The 17,556-nt window shown below is 49.1% G+C and overlaps 1 protein-coding gene across 1 annotated transcript in view; it reads right to left on the reverse strand.

Annotated features, from left to right (window-relative positions):
- The window catches only part of Stx8 (syntaxin 8), a 254,857-nt gene that overhangs the window by 2,124 nt on the left and 235,177 nt on the right, over positions 1-17,556 (reverse strand). The window lies entirely within an intron of this gene.

Raw genomic sequence — 17,556 nt, forward strand, 5'->3', positions numbered from 1 at the left:
TCACCACAACGTGTCTCAAAGTGAGATCACAACTCCAGCCCCTTTCTGGAGATGTCCCGGAAGTGTATCCCTCAAAGGCACCAGAGCTCAGTGCTGCTAAACACCAGGTTTGGGGCTCCGTAACATGGTGTATTACCTGGCTCATGGCTCCATAATTAGTCATTCGCCTCTCTGTTCTATATCCAAGGGAGCAGAGGTTCTGGGAGGCTGCGTGGACCTCCAGATAGGTCTGCTCTCAGCTTACGCTCTCAACCCCTTCTCATGACAGCTCACACACCAGAGGTCCTAACACCCAGCAGAACTCAGGGTACACCAGGCAGAGAGGCCCGGACTCTTGGGGCTGAAGAACTAGGATATGATTTCTTTTCTTCATCTTCTCTTGGAACCCTCGCTCTACTTTTTATGGTATAAAATTTTAAACACACACACACACACACACACACACACACACACACACACACACACCCACACACCCCGTCAGGAACACTGACTTTCGTGAACCCCGGGCTTTAATAAGGACCAGTTCTCAGCCAGCCTGTTTCGGTCTGCACCTTCACCCGTCCCTGTGACCAGCAGTGGGTCCCTGGTACAGCTTGTCTATAAACTTGTAGTAAGAGTCACTGGAAGATGAGGCACTGCCACATAACCAGCGAGCATGACAGAGACAGACCAGAGTCCCCCGCTTTCTGACACGGAAAGTGGGTCTAGGTTTGCAGGATGGCCTCTGGAACAATCTGAACGTACTGAATCAAGTGTCAAAGACAGAAATTGGTTTGGTTTTTTTCCCCTCCTAACAGTGCTCAGGCCTCAGGGGTCTCACCATCCATCCCCAGCTAAGGAAATGTTTGACATTTCAGAACAGAACTGACAGGGGAACTCCTGGGAGCCTGCCAACTTCCAAACAATGAGCATTCGGGATTCGGGGCCCAGACCCGGCTCAGAACACCTGTGAGGCTCCTGCTTCGGGTCGTTTCCTCTGCATTTCACTCAGCTCCTGCCCCGGCACTGCAGGCACTCGGCCAGGCAGATGTTTGCTCCCAGAGTCCCTTTCAGGGGCAGGCACAAGGTGCCAAGGGTTACAAGAATGGGGAAAAAACTGTCCATTTCCTTTGGTCAGTTTACCAGATGAATACCCAACACTTTGGATATTTACAAGTCCTGCACGTGGCAATTTAAAAAGATGTAAGAAAACAAAAGTCCCTTTCAGACTGGGAAGGGACAGTAACACTGCGGCTTTGGAGCAGGGCATGTTTCCTGAAGATTGTTCATCTGGGTTAATGGCCCATGCTTTTTCTAGTGAAACACGGAAACCAATGAGTTGATGGCTTGTGCTGCCAACACCCTCGCCGTGGCCAAGAGCAGGTAACTGCTCTTCATGCTCACTGCATGCTAACTGCATGCTCGCTGCATGGGTGAGAAGAAACAGAGAATATGGAGGCCAGCTTTTCTAGGGAATGACAGCCATTTTACCCTGGAGTTGCAGGGTAGTGTGGGAGGGAAACACACAGGATGGTGGAGAGGTATGGAGTTAGTTGGGAGGCAGCAGGGAAAAGCGAGGCGCCCTTGCTCAGAAGGTCCTTATATCCAGGCTTGTCCCAAGGAAAGCCATCCCGACGCCCTGATACTTGTTTTGAACTTGCTTTGTGTCACACTGTGAAGAGCCGGGTCAGCAGGCCAGCCCCGCACAGTCACACCTGTGAAGATGGGACACTCATGATCAACACCTGCAGTACACGAGCCTCCCCCACAGTTGCGCTGTCAAAGGTGACATTTGCTTAAGTATTAACCAGTTGGTTCTTGTAGTTCAAACATGGATTTTAAAAAATATTTTATTTTATTTTGGCAGCAGACTTCTGAGCCAAGGTGAGGATTGAGCAGGACAAAAGACAGACCCGGAATATTTGTTTTCAAAAGTTCATGTAAATGTCCCCTTGAATCCCAATACTAGGTAAATAAGCCAAGAAAAGAGAAGACCGTGGGGGGGAAGGTGAATGTGTTTGCTTTTCGCTGTTTGGATTAATCGACAGCTGGAAAAGGCAGCCTATGCGGATGCAGACTACGCACCTATCATGGTGTGGACACCACAGTTTCCCCCCAACCAGCCCCACAGCTCAGTGGGCCAGGGAGCCAGACACTGATGGGCAGAACAGAACAGCACCTCCCTGCCCCTGGTCTCATCTTTCTTGATGATGCCACAGGTGCACCTGGTAATTGCCTCCAGTAATGTTTTCATTAGAACACCAGGCAAAAGGCAAACACCTCCCCTGAGTTTGGTTTCGTCTGACAGCCAAACCATCACTCTGAACTTTCCTTTCTGTTTCAGATAGGGCAGGATTATTCTCCATCTTCAGACCGTGCGTCTGTTAATGTACATGCCAGTACATGTGTGCAGGTCAGAGGGCAACTTCAGGTGTCATTCTTCCTGAGCTAGCCACTTTTCATTTCTTGAGATGAGGTTTCTTGCTGGCATGGGACTGATCAGATATGCTAGGCCGGTTGGCCTGTGAGCCTCCCTAGTGAGCCTCTGGGGTTCAGTTGCCTTTCCTGTGCACCCCTCTCCCTGATGGTAAGATTCTTTTGGGCTCTGGGGGATCTTACTCACGTTCTTGTGCTTGCAGGGTTTTACCAACTGAGTTATCTCTCAGCTCACCCTCCATCATTCCCATGGGCACCACGGTCTCTACCTGCTCTTTCTACCCTTCACCTTCTGCTCTCAACTGACTTCATATCTTCCATGAAGGCTGCTCAGCCCCACATATCCGCCTCTCCTCGAGACCAAGAAACATCTACAAAGCCACACCTATACAGGCTCAGGAAGGACAGCCCTTTAACCATCTTATGTTATAGATCTCTTACCCCCACCCCCCTACCCAGGTCACAGGATCTCTGAGAAGAAAGATTAGGTGCAGTCTGATGGTGTAGAGGGACACTGGTTTTATAATCAGGGACACAGAACTTCAAGTCTACCACTAAGTAGCTAAGATGCCCGAGGAAACTGTCTCAACTCTGAGTTTGGTTCTACCATTTGTAAAATGAGGCTAAAAGGCATCGGCATCACAGACACATTATGAGGATCTGATAAGAAGGACATGGAGTTTCCGGAACATAACCGGTTCTCAGTAAATGACAGCTTTGCTGAAAACAGTGGGCATTCCTGTCTATCCACTGCCAAGAACAATGTATGGGAGATGCTCCTTGTCTCTGAACGTCCCACAAGACAGCCTGTGTCAGGGTCACAGCAGAGTAACATGTCACTCATTCCAAGGAAGAGGAGCAAAGGCAGAGGAACACCTGGGTGGCATTTGGTAGAAACAGAGCCCAATTCTAGCGGGGCCGGGCCACGATGATGGCGTTCAGGAAAGGTTGGAAGTTCACAGTGGAATATCTGGCAGCATCCGCCTCGGTTATTAGCTACAGGAAGGGCAGCTGTGCTGGTTGATGCCGACTGGAGTCAAAGGCAGGCAGAGCTCAGCCAAGTGGATGCCAGGTGAGACAAACTGTGAAAAGCTGAACTGTAAAAGCCTCAGAGAAAGTGGAGGTCAGAGCTGGGGCGCAGGCTGAGGATGGAGTCACAACAGGAGAAGGAAAAGGTTAAAATAAACCGAAAAGGGACTTATGGTTAGCATATGGGCAATTGGGGAGGAGGTACAGGGAGGAGGCCATGGACTAGGAAGCCTGGGAGTTGTGGCTATTTGGGTATAAACAGGAGAATTACACCAGGGACACTGAGAATGACAACAGCCACACAAGGAGACCAGAAGCCACATGTAAGAACAATAAGTAAATGTACCCATGCCTTTAATCCCAGCACTCGGGAGGCCGAGACAGGCAGGTTTCTATAAGATCAAGGCCAGCCTGGTCTACATAGTGAGCTCCAGGTCAGCTAGGGTTCTATAGAGAAACCCTGTCTAAAGAGAAAACAGTTTTACAGTGCCTAAATCCTGCTACTCCCTCCACAGGGCAACCACTGCTGGAAGAGTAGAATTGAACTTCCTAAGGGAGCCCCTTGAAGGTTGTTCGCTGCCCAGCAGGCAAAGCTGGCTTTGGGCAGAAGCCCCAGATCTCTGGGTGAGTGTGTCATGGAGCTGGGCTCAGCCAGCTGGAAGTCCCAACAGGAGAGGGCAGCCTGGACAGGTCATTCGAGTCCTGGGAAAGAGGCACGACATGGCTTGGGACATGCGAGTGACAAAGTGGCTCCTCAAAGGACCACACAGCAAGGCAAAAATTTGGCCAGCATATAAGACCTACCTTTGTTTTGGTTCTGACTGAAAACAGAAACACGGGGATTAAACAGCATTTAATCTTCGCTTTATCTGGGTGTTGTGCTCAGTGAAGGTAACAAACAGGCCCTGCCTTTAGGTGACAGCACTGACTGGGGAGAGTCAGTCCCCCTGGTCCCCCTGGTCCCTCTGCAGCCTCTGCAGGCAAACTGCCCAGTCCCCTGTATACACAGCTTCCTCGGGATAAGAGGGATGCGCACTTATGTCCCAGGCTGCACGTGGTTTTGCTGGGATCCGGGGTCTGGCACATGGTAGGTGCCGACTAATGGTGACTTGCCTTTCAGAAGAGCAGCAGGCCCCTCAAGGCAAGAATCATGGTCATTCCCCAGATGGTTCTTTAGAAAGGCCAGGCCAGCGTGACCCAGGGGCGTCTGGGCTAGACAGAGACACCTTGCCCTCTCTTCTGAAGGCCCAGACCCACCTGAGAGAAGCCCCTAGTGCTGACATCATGGTAGCCTGGCAGCCGCGTTGACAACACTACAGAAAGCCCTGGCAACAGGGAAGCAGAAGGAAAAGAGGAGACACATCTGGGGATCTGGGGACCAGAGGGAGCAACTGCTCTCAGCAGGAAGTGGGAAGCAAGGAGGCCACCTGAAGTGGGGGAGGGAGGAGAACTGGCCTAGAAACAGGAAATTAAAAGGAATTAAGACAGTGAAGGAGGCTGAAGGAGGCGGGGCCAAGAAGCTGGAGGGCAGCCTAATAGCTTAGGGCAGGCTCTCTGGCTCCAGGACCCACACTCGGCCCAGCACCAGGTAGCTGGGGAGCAGCAGTCAGGGTCCCGGTCCATGGACTAGCCAGCAGTTGGTCAACAGAGACCCGGTGTGTGAACTCGCCTCACTGGACAAATCAGGTCACAAGAGGTGAGACTTGGTTAAGTGGTCCCAGTGTGGCACAAGAGCACTGCCAGAAGCCAGATGTGATTGATGGCTAACACTGCATTGGGGAGGCTGCAGAAGCCAGATGTGATGGCACACGCTTGTGATGCTAACACTGCATTGGGGAGGCTGAGATAAAAGGGTCATGAATGTGAGGTTATCTTGGGCTACATATGAGTCTTTATTATATATTTTAAAGTATTACCCTAGAAAGGATTTACCTAGGAGAGTGCCATGTGTCCATATCAAAACCTAACAACAAATGGTCACTAAGATTCTTTACGGGTCTGCCACTCTCAGGAGGGCAACAGGAAACCAACAGACCCCCGAAGAAACCAATCCCAATCCTACCCACCTCCCAAAAGGAAGAAAACTTGGCAATGATAGTGTTCCCTAGAGGGAGTAAGCAAAACATGGTTCTTATAGTTGCTTCCTGTGTGGAAAGTGCTGATATTTCTAGGCCCTATCTGTGTTCTTAAAGCGTTGTTCACTTCCTGCCTCTGAAAGACGCTCGGCACGGACTCACCGCAGTTCAACAGCAGAATCCAATTGCAAATAGATAATCCTTCATATCGGCAATCAAAAGCAGCAGATGAGGAGTTGTCAGGGCAATAATTTAAAGTCTATTCTCCGGCGCATCAATACTGCGAAGAAACATCCCCTGGCCATGCTGCGTGTTGCCTCTGGGAATGCAAATCTGTCTGGCAGGAATTCAACTGTCTTGGAAAAGCCAGGCAGGAACACTGTTACAGATATCTTGTTTTGACAATTCCCTCTGGACTGTGTGTCAAAAGATTTCTGGATGGTTCCGGCCAGGTTATGGATTCACTATAACAAACTCCCTCATTTGTCCTGCTCAGACGAAGTTGGGTCACCTGGCATTAATTAGGGACACCTGGTAAGGTGACCCAAGGGCTCTGCTGCTGATGTCCTAACTCAGGGCAGAAGCACAGCGTTGTCACCCACCCATCAGTGGTTAAAAGCAAAGCACCTGGACAGGGGGCCAAAGGTTACAAGATCCATGGGGAGTCCCCGAGCTCCAGACCCTAGGGCAGCATTTGAGAGTTGGCCTGGTGGCCTTGGCTCTTCACCCTGAACCTGCCTCTATACCCAGCTGACACGATGGAGTCCTTGGGCTGCATCTCCTGACTCTGAATGCATCTGGTTACAAACGGAAACTACAAGGATGATGGCATCTTCCCCGCCACCAACTCCTTTTCTTTCAGCCACCCATCCTTTGATATAAGTGTTCTCTAATCGATGCTGTGGATGCTGTTTGGAAAAGTCGAGATGTAAAAAAGATAAGGAGTAGGTATCAGAGTATTACAGATCAGCCTCTGTAAGTGAGGCCAACAAGAGTATGCTGGATGAGCAGATTAATTGCTTGGATCCCTCCTCCTCCAACGCATCCATGCATGGGGAGCCCTGAGTGTCTGGTTCAGGTAGATCCCAAGCAACTGCATGAGGTTCCTGCCGTTACTGTGCTTTTGGCAAGAACCATATCCATTAACTTCATTAGTGCTGGGAGCTTTATATGCACCTTGTATATACCTGAGCTGCTCAATAAATGTTTAAATAAACCAATGATAAAGGTCCTCACTCCTGACATGGCTAGGGAGGCAAAAACTGCACTGCTAGTCCCTGAGAGTCTGTATCTTGGACCTACAGCAATGCATAGCACAGACCAGCAAACTGCTGCCTCATGACTTGGCAGGGGAGGCCGGGAAAGGGAGGCCACAAGATAAGCAGATAACTCGATGTAGCAGAAGCTGCTGAAAGTCAGGGGAAAAAGCAGCTTCTTTCTTCCTGGTGTGGATCTAGGTGGTCGCTCAGAGCCACATCTCCTTTCTTCAGGTCTGAGGGACACATGGGGAGGAAATGCTAATACTTTTAAGAAATTACCCATCCAACAGCGAGGTGTGGGAGCATACTGCAGGTAACTTGGGGTACCTTTCCACATGGCATCAGGAAAGTTCCAACCTTAAATGTTAACAGCATGGAAGCTTAGAAAGAACACATTACGAGAGTCTCTTGGAATGAAGGGTGATGTAATGACAACTGGAAGCAGACAGGGAACTTATTATAGAATGAGCCAAAGGGAGAGTTGGAGAGTAAGGCCTCCTCAATGGGTCCCAGCACTTTCCAGGATGTGAGGAGTCGGGCAGGGCGCTGGTTCCCACTTGGTCTGCGGGAGACATGGGATCTCATATGAATCAGGAAGTGGTGTGCTGGTCCTGGTGTAGCTGCTATCCATCAACTGACCCACCTCGAGTGTTCTGCGCCTAAATGAAAGCTATACTTCAGTTGATGGCTGCTTTTATTAGGAGCTGTTTCACTTCCCCGCAGCACAGGCGGAGAGCTGGGCGGCGGTGTGGCCACCAGCTGGTCTCCGAAACTGAGAGGACGCCAGGTTGAGGCTGTAGAAGTGAGATGAAATAATAGCTGCAAGATGTCACCTTATGTTAGGAAGATCTGGGGCGAAAGCGCTTCTGAGAATGTTGGAATTGCTAGCACCATTTCCAGAGCTTCAGGTGAGAGACACTCTGTCATCCTGCAGGCCACACCTGCCCCACCTAGTCTCTGCAGTCCTCTGGCCTCCAAGGTGACATGAATTACACAGGAACCATGGGCCATGGTGGTGAGGACATAAGAAAGACAACTGTTAAGGACTATGGGAGAGAAGAAGGGAAAGGCTGGCAAGAGAGAAGCCAGACATCTTTCACGTTAAAACCTAATCTTTTCTCAAGTAACTAGCATGTAAGTCATAACTACTTGTTGTGGCCGTGACTTGTTCCCACAATGGAAGGAGAAAAACTCAAAAGGTCACTGTAGTTTTTAACTGGTCACCACTGGGCCATCTGAGCTCTCTCATCTGTAACCTTCATGCATGGTACACGGCCACAGGTACAGCAGAATGAGAGGCCCATGACAGATGCACATGTCTCTCTGTGCACTAAGGCAGCAGGGGAGACAAGCCTCCCCTGCCCAACAAGTACTGGTCAGTCAGCCTCCCGTCTGTGAGCCTGAGCACTCTCAGCAAAAGCAGCGCGTGCTGCCAGGCTTTTCTTGAAAACTTACTCACTTTCTCCCATGCTTCCTCGGCTCTACCATGAAAAAAAGATTCCAAAATGTATGCTCACAAAATCCCCCAACACTCAGCGTGTGTATAGATTGAATAAAAAGCTTGAAGATGCAGTGGGATTCTCATTTGGTCTATGGGAGGTATAAAGTTAATCTTCATCCTCATGACTGCATTCTATACTTAGGAAACAGAAATGCATGCCTCTGAGAATTTCCAGAGATGATTACCGTGGGTGGGTGGGGTGGTTAATGGGAAGACCCACCCAGAAGTGGGTAGCGGTATCCTATGGGAAAAGAGGAAGTCGGGTAAGTGTGGACACTCCCCTTCCTCCACTTCCTGAACTGGCCAGTGTGGACTGGCCAGTGTGGACTGCAGCCCCTCAACCATGAGTCACAATAAATCCTTTTTCCTTAGGCTGCTTCCTGTTAGGCATCTCATCCTGGCAACAGGAGAAATAACTTTAATGAAAAGGGACATGTGTCTGCACAGCGCCCCGAGGGTTCGTCTCCCTAAGATTTGGAACACAGCTTTAATGCCAACGCCACAGTGAGAAGCTTGGGGCATGAATGAAGGGACAACGACACCTGGCTAACTTCATTAGCAGGATGAAGGTTATAAGCTCCGTGAGCTGTGGGACCCAGCACAACGGGTATGGGGAGAAGAAGACATTTCAACTGTGTTCTACATCGGCTCCTGGGAAAATGGTCCTTTATCCACAGCAGCATTCGTGCTTACAGGCCAGTCTAGGGAATCACAGGAGCAACAGGACAGCCAGGCTGCAGGGCTCTCCCACGAGCATGCCGCATGAATACAGACCTCTCACGCTACAGAGTGAAGGAACCTGTCTGTTCTTCATAGGGGACGTGCAATGATGCCACCTCCATTCCTGCTACCCTCAAACACTCTCCACTACCCCCGCTACCCCCAAAGATGCCCTCCTATGAACAGCATGCCATCTGTGACCCCTAAAATTTGTCCTCTGCACAGGGAAGCTTTTAATGATATTCTAGCAGCAAATGCATTGAAACCTTGGAGCTAGAAATGGGGACCCCAATCACCTGGGGCCTGAGACACATGCCTCAGGTAAGCATTATCAGACTGGACAGTGTTTCTATTGAACCTTCTAGAAACACAGAGAAAATACCAGGTTCTAGTTGCTAGAATATGATTAAACACTTGAACAGAGATTCTGCCAGGAAAGAGGATTTAAGGAGGAAGGATACACTTGATCAGAGATGGAAGACAGGGGACAGCTATGTCTGGGGAACAGCACAGAGTAAAGCTTGGACCACTTCAGAGGACCTGGCAAGGTGGGAATCTTTTCCTCTCCCTGCTTAAGAGGTTCGGTGTGTGGGGCTGCAGTTCCTGATGATACGTGTACTTAGCATGTGCGAGGTCCTGGATTTGGTCCCTAACACTGATTAAACAAATTAATAAATGTAGACATTTGATGTGTAAGGGCTGAAATAAGTCAGAAATGTATGGTTACATCAAAGGTCACATTGGTAAAGGACACATGACTAAGTGTGTGTCTGTCAAGTGACATGGGAAAAATACAGATATCTGCCTTCCGAGGGCATGTTGTTTGTACCAACAACAAAAGGCATTTGAGACTAATATTAAGGTGCTGTCCTCAACTCTAGCTTACCCGCTCTTCTGGGAAGAAAAGTAGGAGATCCAGAATGTGAGACTGGGGTTTGGAATACTTGCTGGCGTACATTAAAGCTGCTCTGTCAGCTATGTCAGATGTCAGTTCACAGAGCACTAAGAAGGTGAGTCGCGACACATCCCCCAAACGATCAGGTTTCTACCTTGGCCTCCCACTCTCAATATGCCATGCTTGCTTGTACCTCTGGGAATGCTCGCTTGTACCTCTAGGCCTGGCATGGATCTTTACACTGCTCAGAACCTCTGCCAGCTTCCATATACCCAGGGATGGCACAGCGCCAGCTCAAGAACATTTTCTCCCTACAGACTCCTCCCCCAAGCTCGCAGCATCTTAGGCCTGCCTTTCCTATGCTTCTGTGCAGAGATAGTATACGCTGCAAAAAACTAACTTCATTCCTCCGTCTGTGAACTCTTTGAGACAGCAGTCCATGCTTTTCTGTGACTCTGTCCTGCCTCTTACCACCTATGTACAGAGGCTCTATGATCCCATCCTGTAACTCTTAATGAGGGTTTCGTGTGACCCCATCAGTGAGTCACTGGATGAATATTACACAGTGCATTTGCACAGACAAAACATGGCTATATCACTCTACTACATGATAAAATCTTTGGGGACTAGGTCATACATTTGGTCTATCATTGACTAAAATGTCAGTTTACAGTGCATGAACATATATTCAGCATTTATCTTTGCTTTGGTTGAATGGGCACAAGTTCATAACTTAGATTCACTTTCTGGAATATTAGAAGCCAGTGACTGACTTATTAGACTCCCAGTGACTGGCTCAGTGACAGTTACCAAACAGCACCCGGAATAGAGTAACTGCTCTATAAACCCGTGTTCATTAAATGGATGAATAAACAATTGGATTATGGACAGAGAAGTCACCAAGGTAATTGAAAAGTTCTGGTTTTGAATAACTACAAAGTGGCTAAATTAATTTCCAAATTCAAAATCAGTATGTTCCACATTGGTGACTAGCAAGCTGCAACCTAGGTGTGAAATTCTAGGCGGGCATAGTCTGCTCTTGCTTTCAAGTCAGTGACTGGGCCGAGCTTTCAGTAAAATGGAAGGCTACAGCAGCTGCCCAAGAGTTTCTTCCTGAGATGACGTGAACTCGGGGTTTCCAGTCATCAGACCCTTTTCTGAACTGGACTGGACCACCCTACTTCATGGTTCATCTCTTCCCTGAACCTTTTCACTATCCTTTCTTTGAAGACATCCTTGAGAAAAAAGTTACTGAAAATTACCTGCAATGGAAGAGTTTATGCTAAAGGGGCTTTGCTCAGTGTAATGGGGCCAGGCCCCTCCGGCCACACCCAGGGGTCAGTGTCTGCACTAGTGCTGAGGTTTGAGAACTGCTGGTTCAGGGATTAGGATCAAAAGCTGACAACAAAATACCCACTAGTATGAAAGGAAGGTTTGTGTTCTTGGGGCACTAGACGGTAACTAGGCAAGGGTCCTGGGTAGTAGGAAGGTCCCTGGTGCCAGGGGTGACACCAGTGTCCAGTCTCCAATGGTTCATGAAAAAGCCTCATGGGAAATGGGATACATATTTGACACACACCAAAAAATGCATCTGACACACAAAACTGACACAAGTCAACCCCCACAACATTCATTCCCCTAGCTTCATTTCCTCCTGAGGAGGTTCGCAGGGCCCACAGCAGCAGCTGGTGGGGACAAAGGACTGCTCCTGTTTACAGCAAAGGGACTCCTAGAAACATGTCCACCAGACTGCCAGACTTTCCATCTAGCAGCGGGAGCCATGTCTTGTCTGCCCAGAGTCTCCACTCTTGTTCCTCACAGAGCAGAAGGTAGGGCAGGGATGAGGCGTAGACAGAAGAGGGTGGGCTGGCTTCAGTCCCCAACATGACAGCTGGGTTGAGGTTCCTCGTAATGGGCTCCCATTTTGAAAGACACCTGTATTTTCAAGCCCTTAAAGGACACATTGCGGACTCTAAGTGTACACTAGTCAAGGGAGGAGGGCCCTTCTCACTCTGATGGAACTAACCACCATTGCTGCCACTCCAGAGGACACCCACAGCTAGGCCCCCTCACGAGCTAGTCAGAAGGCGTGCACGCAGGCCTTCTTGAGTAGTGTGGTTAGGAAACGGGAGAGGGAGTGTACAATGATTAGTTCCTCATGGTCCCCACATTCTTCACACGTATTGCCTGTACCCCCCAGAACATGGCTGCATTCTTGCTAGTGGGATTGCAACCTAAGTTCTGTCCCCTCTGAGCACTCTTTATGGGCACACGGAGACACGCTGGAGCTTTGCATTTCCTTCCTTCGCGCCCCTCCTTCCCACCGCCACACTCTGCGAGCCGGTCCTTGCTCTCTTTCTAAGAATGTAATAAACATTTCAGCACAATCTTTCAATCCACATTATTTATAATATTCTGAACATCCATCGAGCCTGGCTAGAATGCTAAGCAATAAATCAACCTTAACAACAACAAAAAAAAAAAAAAAAAAAAAAGGAAAGGAGGGGGTCACCCTTGGCGAGGCTTGAGCCTGAGGATGTTTCATTACCCAAAGGGTTTCGTTATTGTTCAGAAAAGCGAGATGGGATGAGCCTGGGGTTTAGGATGACATGAAGTCAGGAACTGGAATCCACAGGCATAATCATAACTTTGTATAGACCTCAAACGAGCTTACCTCTCGGGGGTGTCATGACGATAAATGAGATACGTGGGAAGCACTCTGAGTGCCTCAAAGAAAAGTAAGTGAGCCCAGTTCTCCTTGCTGAGTCCCAAAGGTCATCGTCTCCAAACAGAGGGGCACCAAGGGCCCCCTCCCCTCCTGGAGCTGCTGTCACTGCTCATTAATGTCCCCCTGGCTCTCAGTGAGGGAGGGTGAGGGAGCATAGAGCATGTTTAGGACAACCTGGTCCCCAGGTCTGGCTCTAGTTCCCACCCAGAGCAGGGACTTCTTCTCCCACTGCCAGGGAGCGCTGTGCCAGGCCACACACAGTCAGAGGGCTCTCCGCCGAGGATTCTGCTCCTGCTGGGGTGGGACTTGGACATAGGAAATCCAAGCCTCGCGGAACAGGCCTGTGTTTACGTGGCTAGTCCTGGTAGCTGCAGGGTGTAGTTTACGTTCTGGGACCACTCCATAGGCACCTTTTGTCAGTTTCCGGGGCCTAAGGCGCTGCTTCTCTTCCATTTTGATGGATGTGCCGAGTGTAAGATTAGAGTCACCCAGTGACAGCCCACACACTTTAACAAACAGAGTCTGACACTGGCGTGGGGAAAATGGCCGTGACCAGTCCTTGGGCATGAACCTCCACCTGCTTGCTGGCTGGGGTCAAGCAACCTCTAGAGGGGATTTGATATTTGCTTTGTTTTCATCCATCACTTCTGACACAGCTAATGTGTGACACATGTCTGTTCGAACAAAGCAGTCAAGACCACGGGAACTTCTTTACAGTGTCTATCGTGACACAGAACACTCCCACACCTTCATCACCACTTCCTAAGGTTGACGCCTGCGTAGGTCTGCATTTCTTTTTTTTTTTTTTTTTAAAGATTTATTTATTTATTTATTATATACACAACATTCCTTCCATGTATGCTTGCAGGCCAGAAGAGGGCACCAGATCTCATTACAGATGGTTGCAAGCCACCATGTGGTTGCTGGGAATTGAACTCAGGACCTCTGGAAGAGCAGTCAGTGCTCTTAACCTCTGAGCCATCTCTCCAGCCCATAGGTCTGCATTTCTTTTGCTCTCATAAAACCACATCCTTGGCTGCAGCCTACCTGGACCAAGCACTTTCCCGACCTCCTGGATTCCCCTTCCTCCACCGTCACTCCATCTCTGAGGACAGTCCTCAGCTGTGATGCTCCTCCGTTCTCCCTCTCCACCACTTCTACCCAGAGAACTTGTCCAGCTGCGGCAGGGCACCATCGCCGCCCTATGATGCCACCTTAGCACCCACTCCCTGACAATGGCATTCTACTGTTTCCTCTCTGGTTACAGCGTACATGCTGCCATCTCTCTGCTCAGACGGTAAGAAATAACCAAGCTGTGACTTTAAAGGGGACAAATGAGCTCAACTTCTGACCTTATCCAAACAGTGGGACAGCAGTGTATATGTTTAAGTATACAACACATACACAATCACTAAGGGTCTGCTCAATAACAATCGCTTTCTCACTACGAAGGCTCTTTTATTCATGTGATGTGGCATACCCACGACCCTTCATATGGGATCTGTTCTGATCAGACTTTGGCAGAAGGGCAACCAAGATGGTTGATGCAGGCCTCGTGGTTTACATGTCAAACCATGGTGACTTGGGAATACAAAGTGAAGCCAGCCACTCCATAGCTTAGCACATGAGGCTGAGCAGGGAGAACTCAGATGGGAAAATAAGGAGTCCGCCTCACTGAGCCATATGCTTCCTCACAGTGAATGTGACCCTTATGATAAACCTTTGTGTGTGTGTGTGTGTGTGTGTGTGTGTGTGTGTGTGTGTGTGTGTGTGTGTGTGTGTGAGATTCTCTGGGGGCTCCTCCATGGAAAGATTATCCAAAAGCAGGTTTAATTATAGACATGCATATCTTAAAGCACAAATTCTGACTAAAGAATAAATTTCCAGGGGCAAGATTTTTGGCCATCAGCAGGGGATGGGACCTTCCCAGCACTTCTGAAATGAGAATGCTCAGGTCACTGGTGAAATTCCCGAAAGATGAATAACATTACTTGCAGTCAGGGTGACCTTTCACCATCTACCCGCACCAGAGCTCAATGCTAAGCAGGAGATAGGAAAAACATCTTCATGGCTCTTCAGCCAAGTACAGCATATACTCTCTTCTGGTTAATGTCTCTGAGGTGCTGCAGAACCTCCCACAATTTCTCAAATAAAGACTTGAGGCTCTATGGAGACAGGCTGTGGGTAGAAGGATCTGGAAATGAGAACTGGCAGGGGTTGGTGATGACAGGACTCCCAGGACTGTGGATGGGGTCAAAGCAGAGGAGAGGGAAGCCCATCAGCCTCCATGCACTAATCTACTCTGCCCCAGGCAAGCGTCAGGCTAGATAGTGGGAATCAACAAGGCTTAAGATAGACACCTGTCCCCCAAGGAATCTGCAAGGTAGCCAGGGGTGACAGGCATTCAAATAATCACACGGTGAAGCAGTTAGGTAAGAGGGAACAGAAAACAAGCCCTTGTATGAGAAGAAATAAGACAGTGAAGCTGTCAGAACAAAGGCCATCTCAGCAGGAGGGCAAGGACTGAGCACTAAGCACCCAGACAGCCACAGAACCCAGAGAGCCTTGGAACTGCCTGTGACAAACAGAGACATTAAGGCAAATCTGGAGTCAACTCACACCTGCAGTCCCTGGAGGCCATGATGAGAAGCTGGGGGTTAGGCAGGAGTGGCAGGATCTCATTTATGTTACATGGCTATCTGTGCTGATATATGGGGACTGGACAGGAGGAACCAACCATGTGTGTCTGTAAGACCTGTCTGAGAAAACTACCCCAAAGGACTGCTTGGGAATCTGAGCACAGCACCCAGGCAAGCTGATGTGTGGCACTGGAGTGGTGGCAATACGAATGGCTTCCTTTTGGAAAGAAAGGGGGCCAGGTTGAAAGAACTGAACCCTATTTTAGCAACTGGGTCTGTGGCATGCTACTTACTAGGAACCCTAGGGGGTCCCAGATGTTGTGCTGGATCTGGGATGCTGCAAATACTGGCGCACGGTCCAGGGGAACTCAGGAGAGAGATGAACAGAGAACAGAGGGGAAGGCACAGAGCAGCAGGGCTGGGAGAGGAGCAGTAGCAGGGGAACCAAGGATAAGGTCGGAAGGGGAGGGAGTGTTCTATGGAGACTCCCTTGCCAAGGACTGGCAAAGGGGACCGAAAAAAGCCTATGGCTTTGCCCACCCACCAAGGGTGCCAGTCGCAGCAGCAGCAGCAGCAGCAGGTACCGAGGGCTGCTGTGGCCAGGGCTACACTCTTCACCTTCCATGCCTCATCTTTTAGTACAGTGCTGCCTGGCAATGATGGCACCTGAAGCTCCAGAGTATTTTCTTCTTAGAGTTGGGCCTGGGATTTGAAGCCAGGTTTGATCAACTGCAAAGAGCTAACAATAATGTTCACAACTCCAGAAAAAGAACAAAGAAGACAATCATGGCGGGGCCGCGTGATTTAATTTTTTTCCCCCTTTCTTTCTTGGTTTTTCAAGAGAGGGTTTTTCTGTGTAACAGCCCTGGCTGTCCTGTCATGTGCTTTGTAGACCAGGCTGGTCTTGAACTCACAGAGCTCTGCCTGCCTCTGTCTCCTGAGTGCTGAGATTACAGGTATGCACCACCACCACCACCACCACCACCACCACCACCTTCTGACTTTACAGCTTTTTTCCCTACCTGGCCAGGTGGGACCTTTAAGAGGTAATTAGGACCTGTGGGCTCTGTCTTTAAGAATGGATTAGTAGGTTATCTGGCGATTGGATCTGTCATAAAAGCCAGTTTGTCTTTCTCTCTTAGACATGCTTCTGTTGCCGTGTGATGCCCTATACTGCCTCAGGACTCCATGGATGGTGCGGGAGAATTATCTGTATTCTGTCAATCATATTTTAATAAAACGCTGATTGGCCAGGCAGGCAGTATAGGCGGGAAAGCCAGACAGGAAGTAGGGGTGGAGCAAAGAGACTGGGAGTATTCTGGAAGCAGAAGCTCTCTCTCAGCCACTCCTGTACAGACCACCGAAGAGACAGCATGTAACCTGCCCAGCTGAAAAAGGTATGGAGCCATTATGGCTAACATAGATCAGAATAATGGGTTAATATAAGTTATAAGAGTTAACAAGAAGCCTGACCCTATGGGCCAATCAGTTTATAACCTTATGGAATCTTGTGAGTGATTTTCTTTGTTGCTTGCCGGCTGTTGGGGTACTGGGCGGGACAGAAACCCCAACAAGCCGGCCTTCGTGTTACATATGGCGCCCAGACGTGGATAACTGAATCCACAGAAAGCCTGAGAAAGCTTGGGAAAGAATAGAATAAAGCACATTTTCTTGGTAGCAGCAATTTCTCAGGTCTGCTCTGCTTGCTAGAGGCAAGCAAGTGCTCTCATCTTAGAGAGGCTTCCTGACTCAGCTTTAGCTGCAAAACCTCGCAGCTCATTAAGAGGTCCTGCCACGAAACACTTAAACGGTGTTGTTGAAAAGCTGAACGCATGCTTTTTTGTTTTCAGCCATAGCAGGAAAAAAGCTGCGCTGTTTTAAAATGCCGGCTTTCTGGGCTGTCCTGCCAGGGCAATCTCTGACTCTTTCAGACAGGCAGTCTGACTGAGTGTGGTCTGTGAGCAGAATGCTGCAACTTGCTTGCTAGCAAGGACCTTGAAACGCCATAGAGTTGTGGCAATGAACACAACTCTGGCTGGTATCTCAGCCATGAGACTGGAGAGCTGGGGAGTGGGTTGGATCTAGCCGTCAAAGCCACTGCTCTCCATATTGCTTAGTAAATTAAAGGCTCATGTGGTCAGAAAAAGAGAGATATACAGTAAAGAGAGATTCAAAGAGGAAGAAAACCTCTAAATATTTTACAGTGTGTTAAAAATATATGCAGGCTAAAGTTAAAGTTCTTAATGTAAAAAAAAAGGAAGAAAGAGAGTAGTTGGGTGTGGTGGTACACACCTT

The sequence above is a fragment of the Myodes glareolus genome, chromosome 9, assembly GCF_982192425.1.
Source record: "Myodes glareolus chromosome 9, mMyoGla1.1, whole genome shotgun sequence".
NCBI lineage: Eukaryota > Metazoa > Chordata > Mammalia > Rodentia > Cricetidae > Myodes > Myodes glareolus.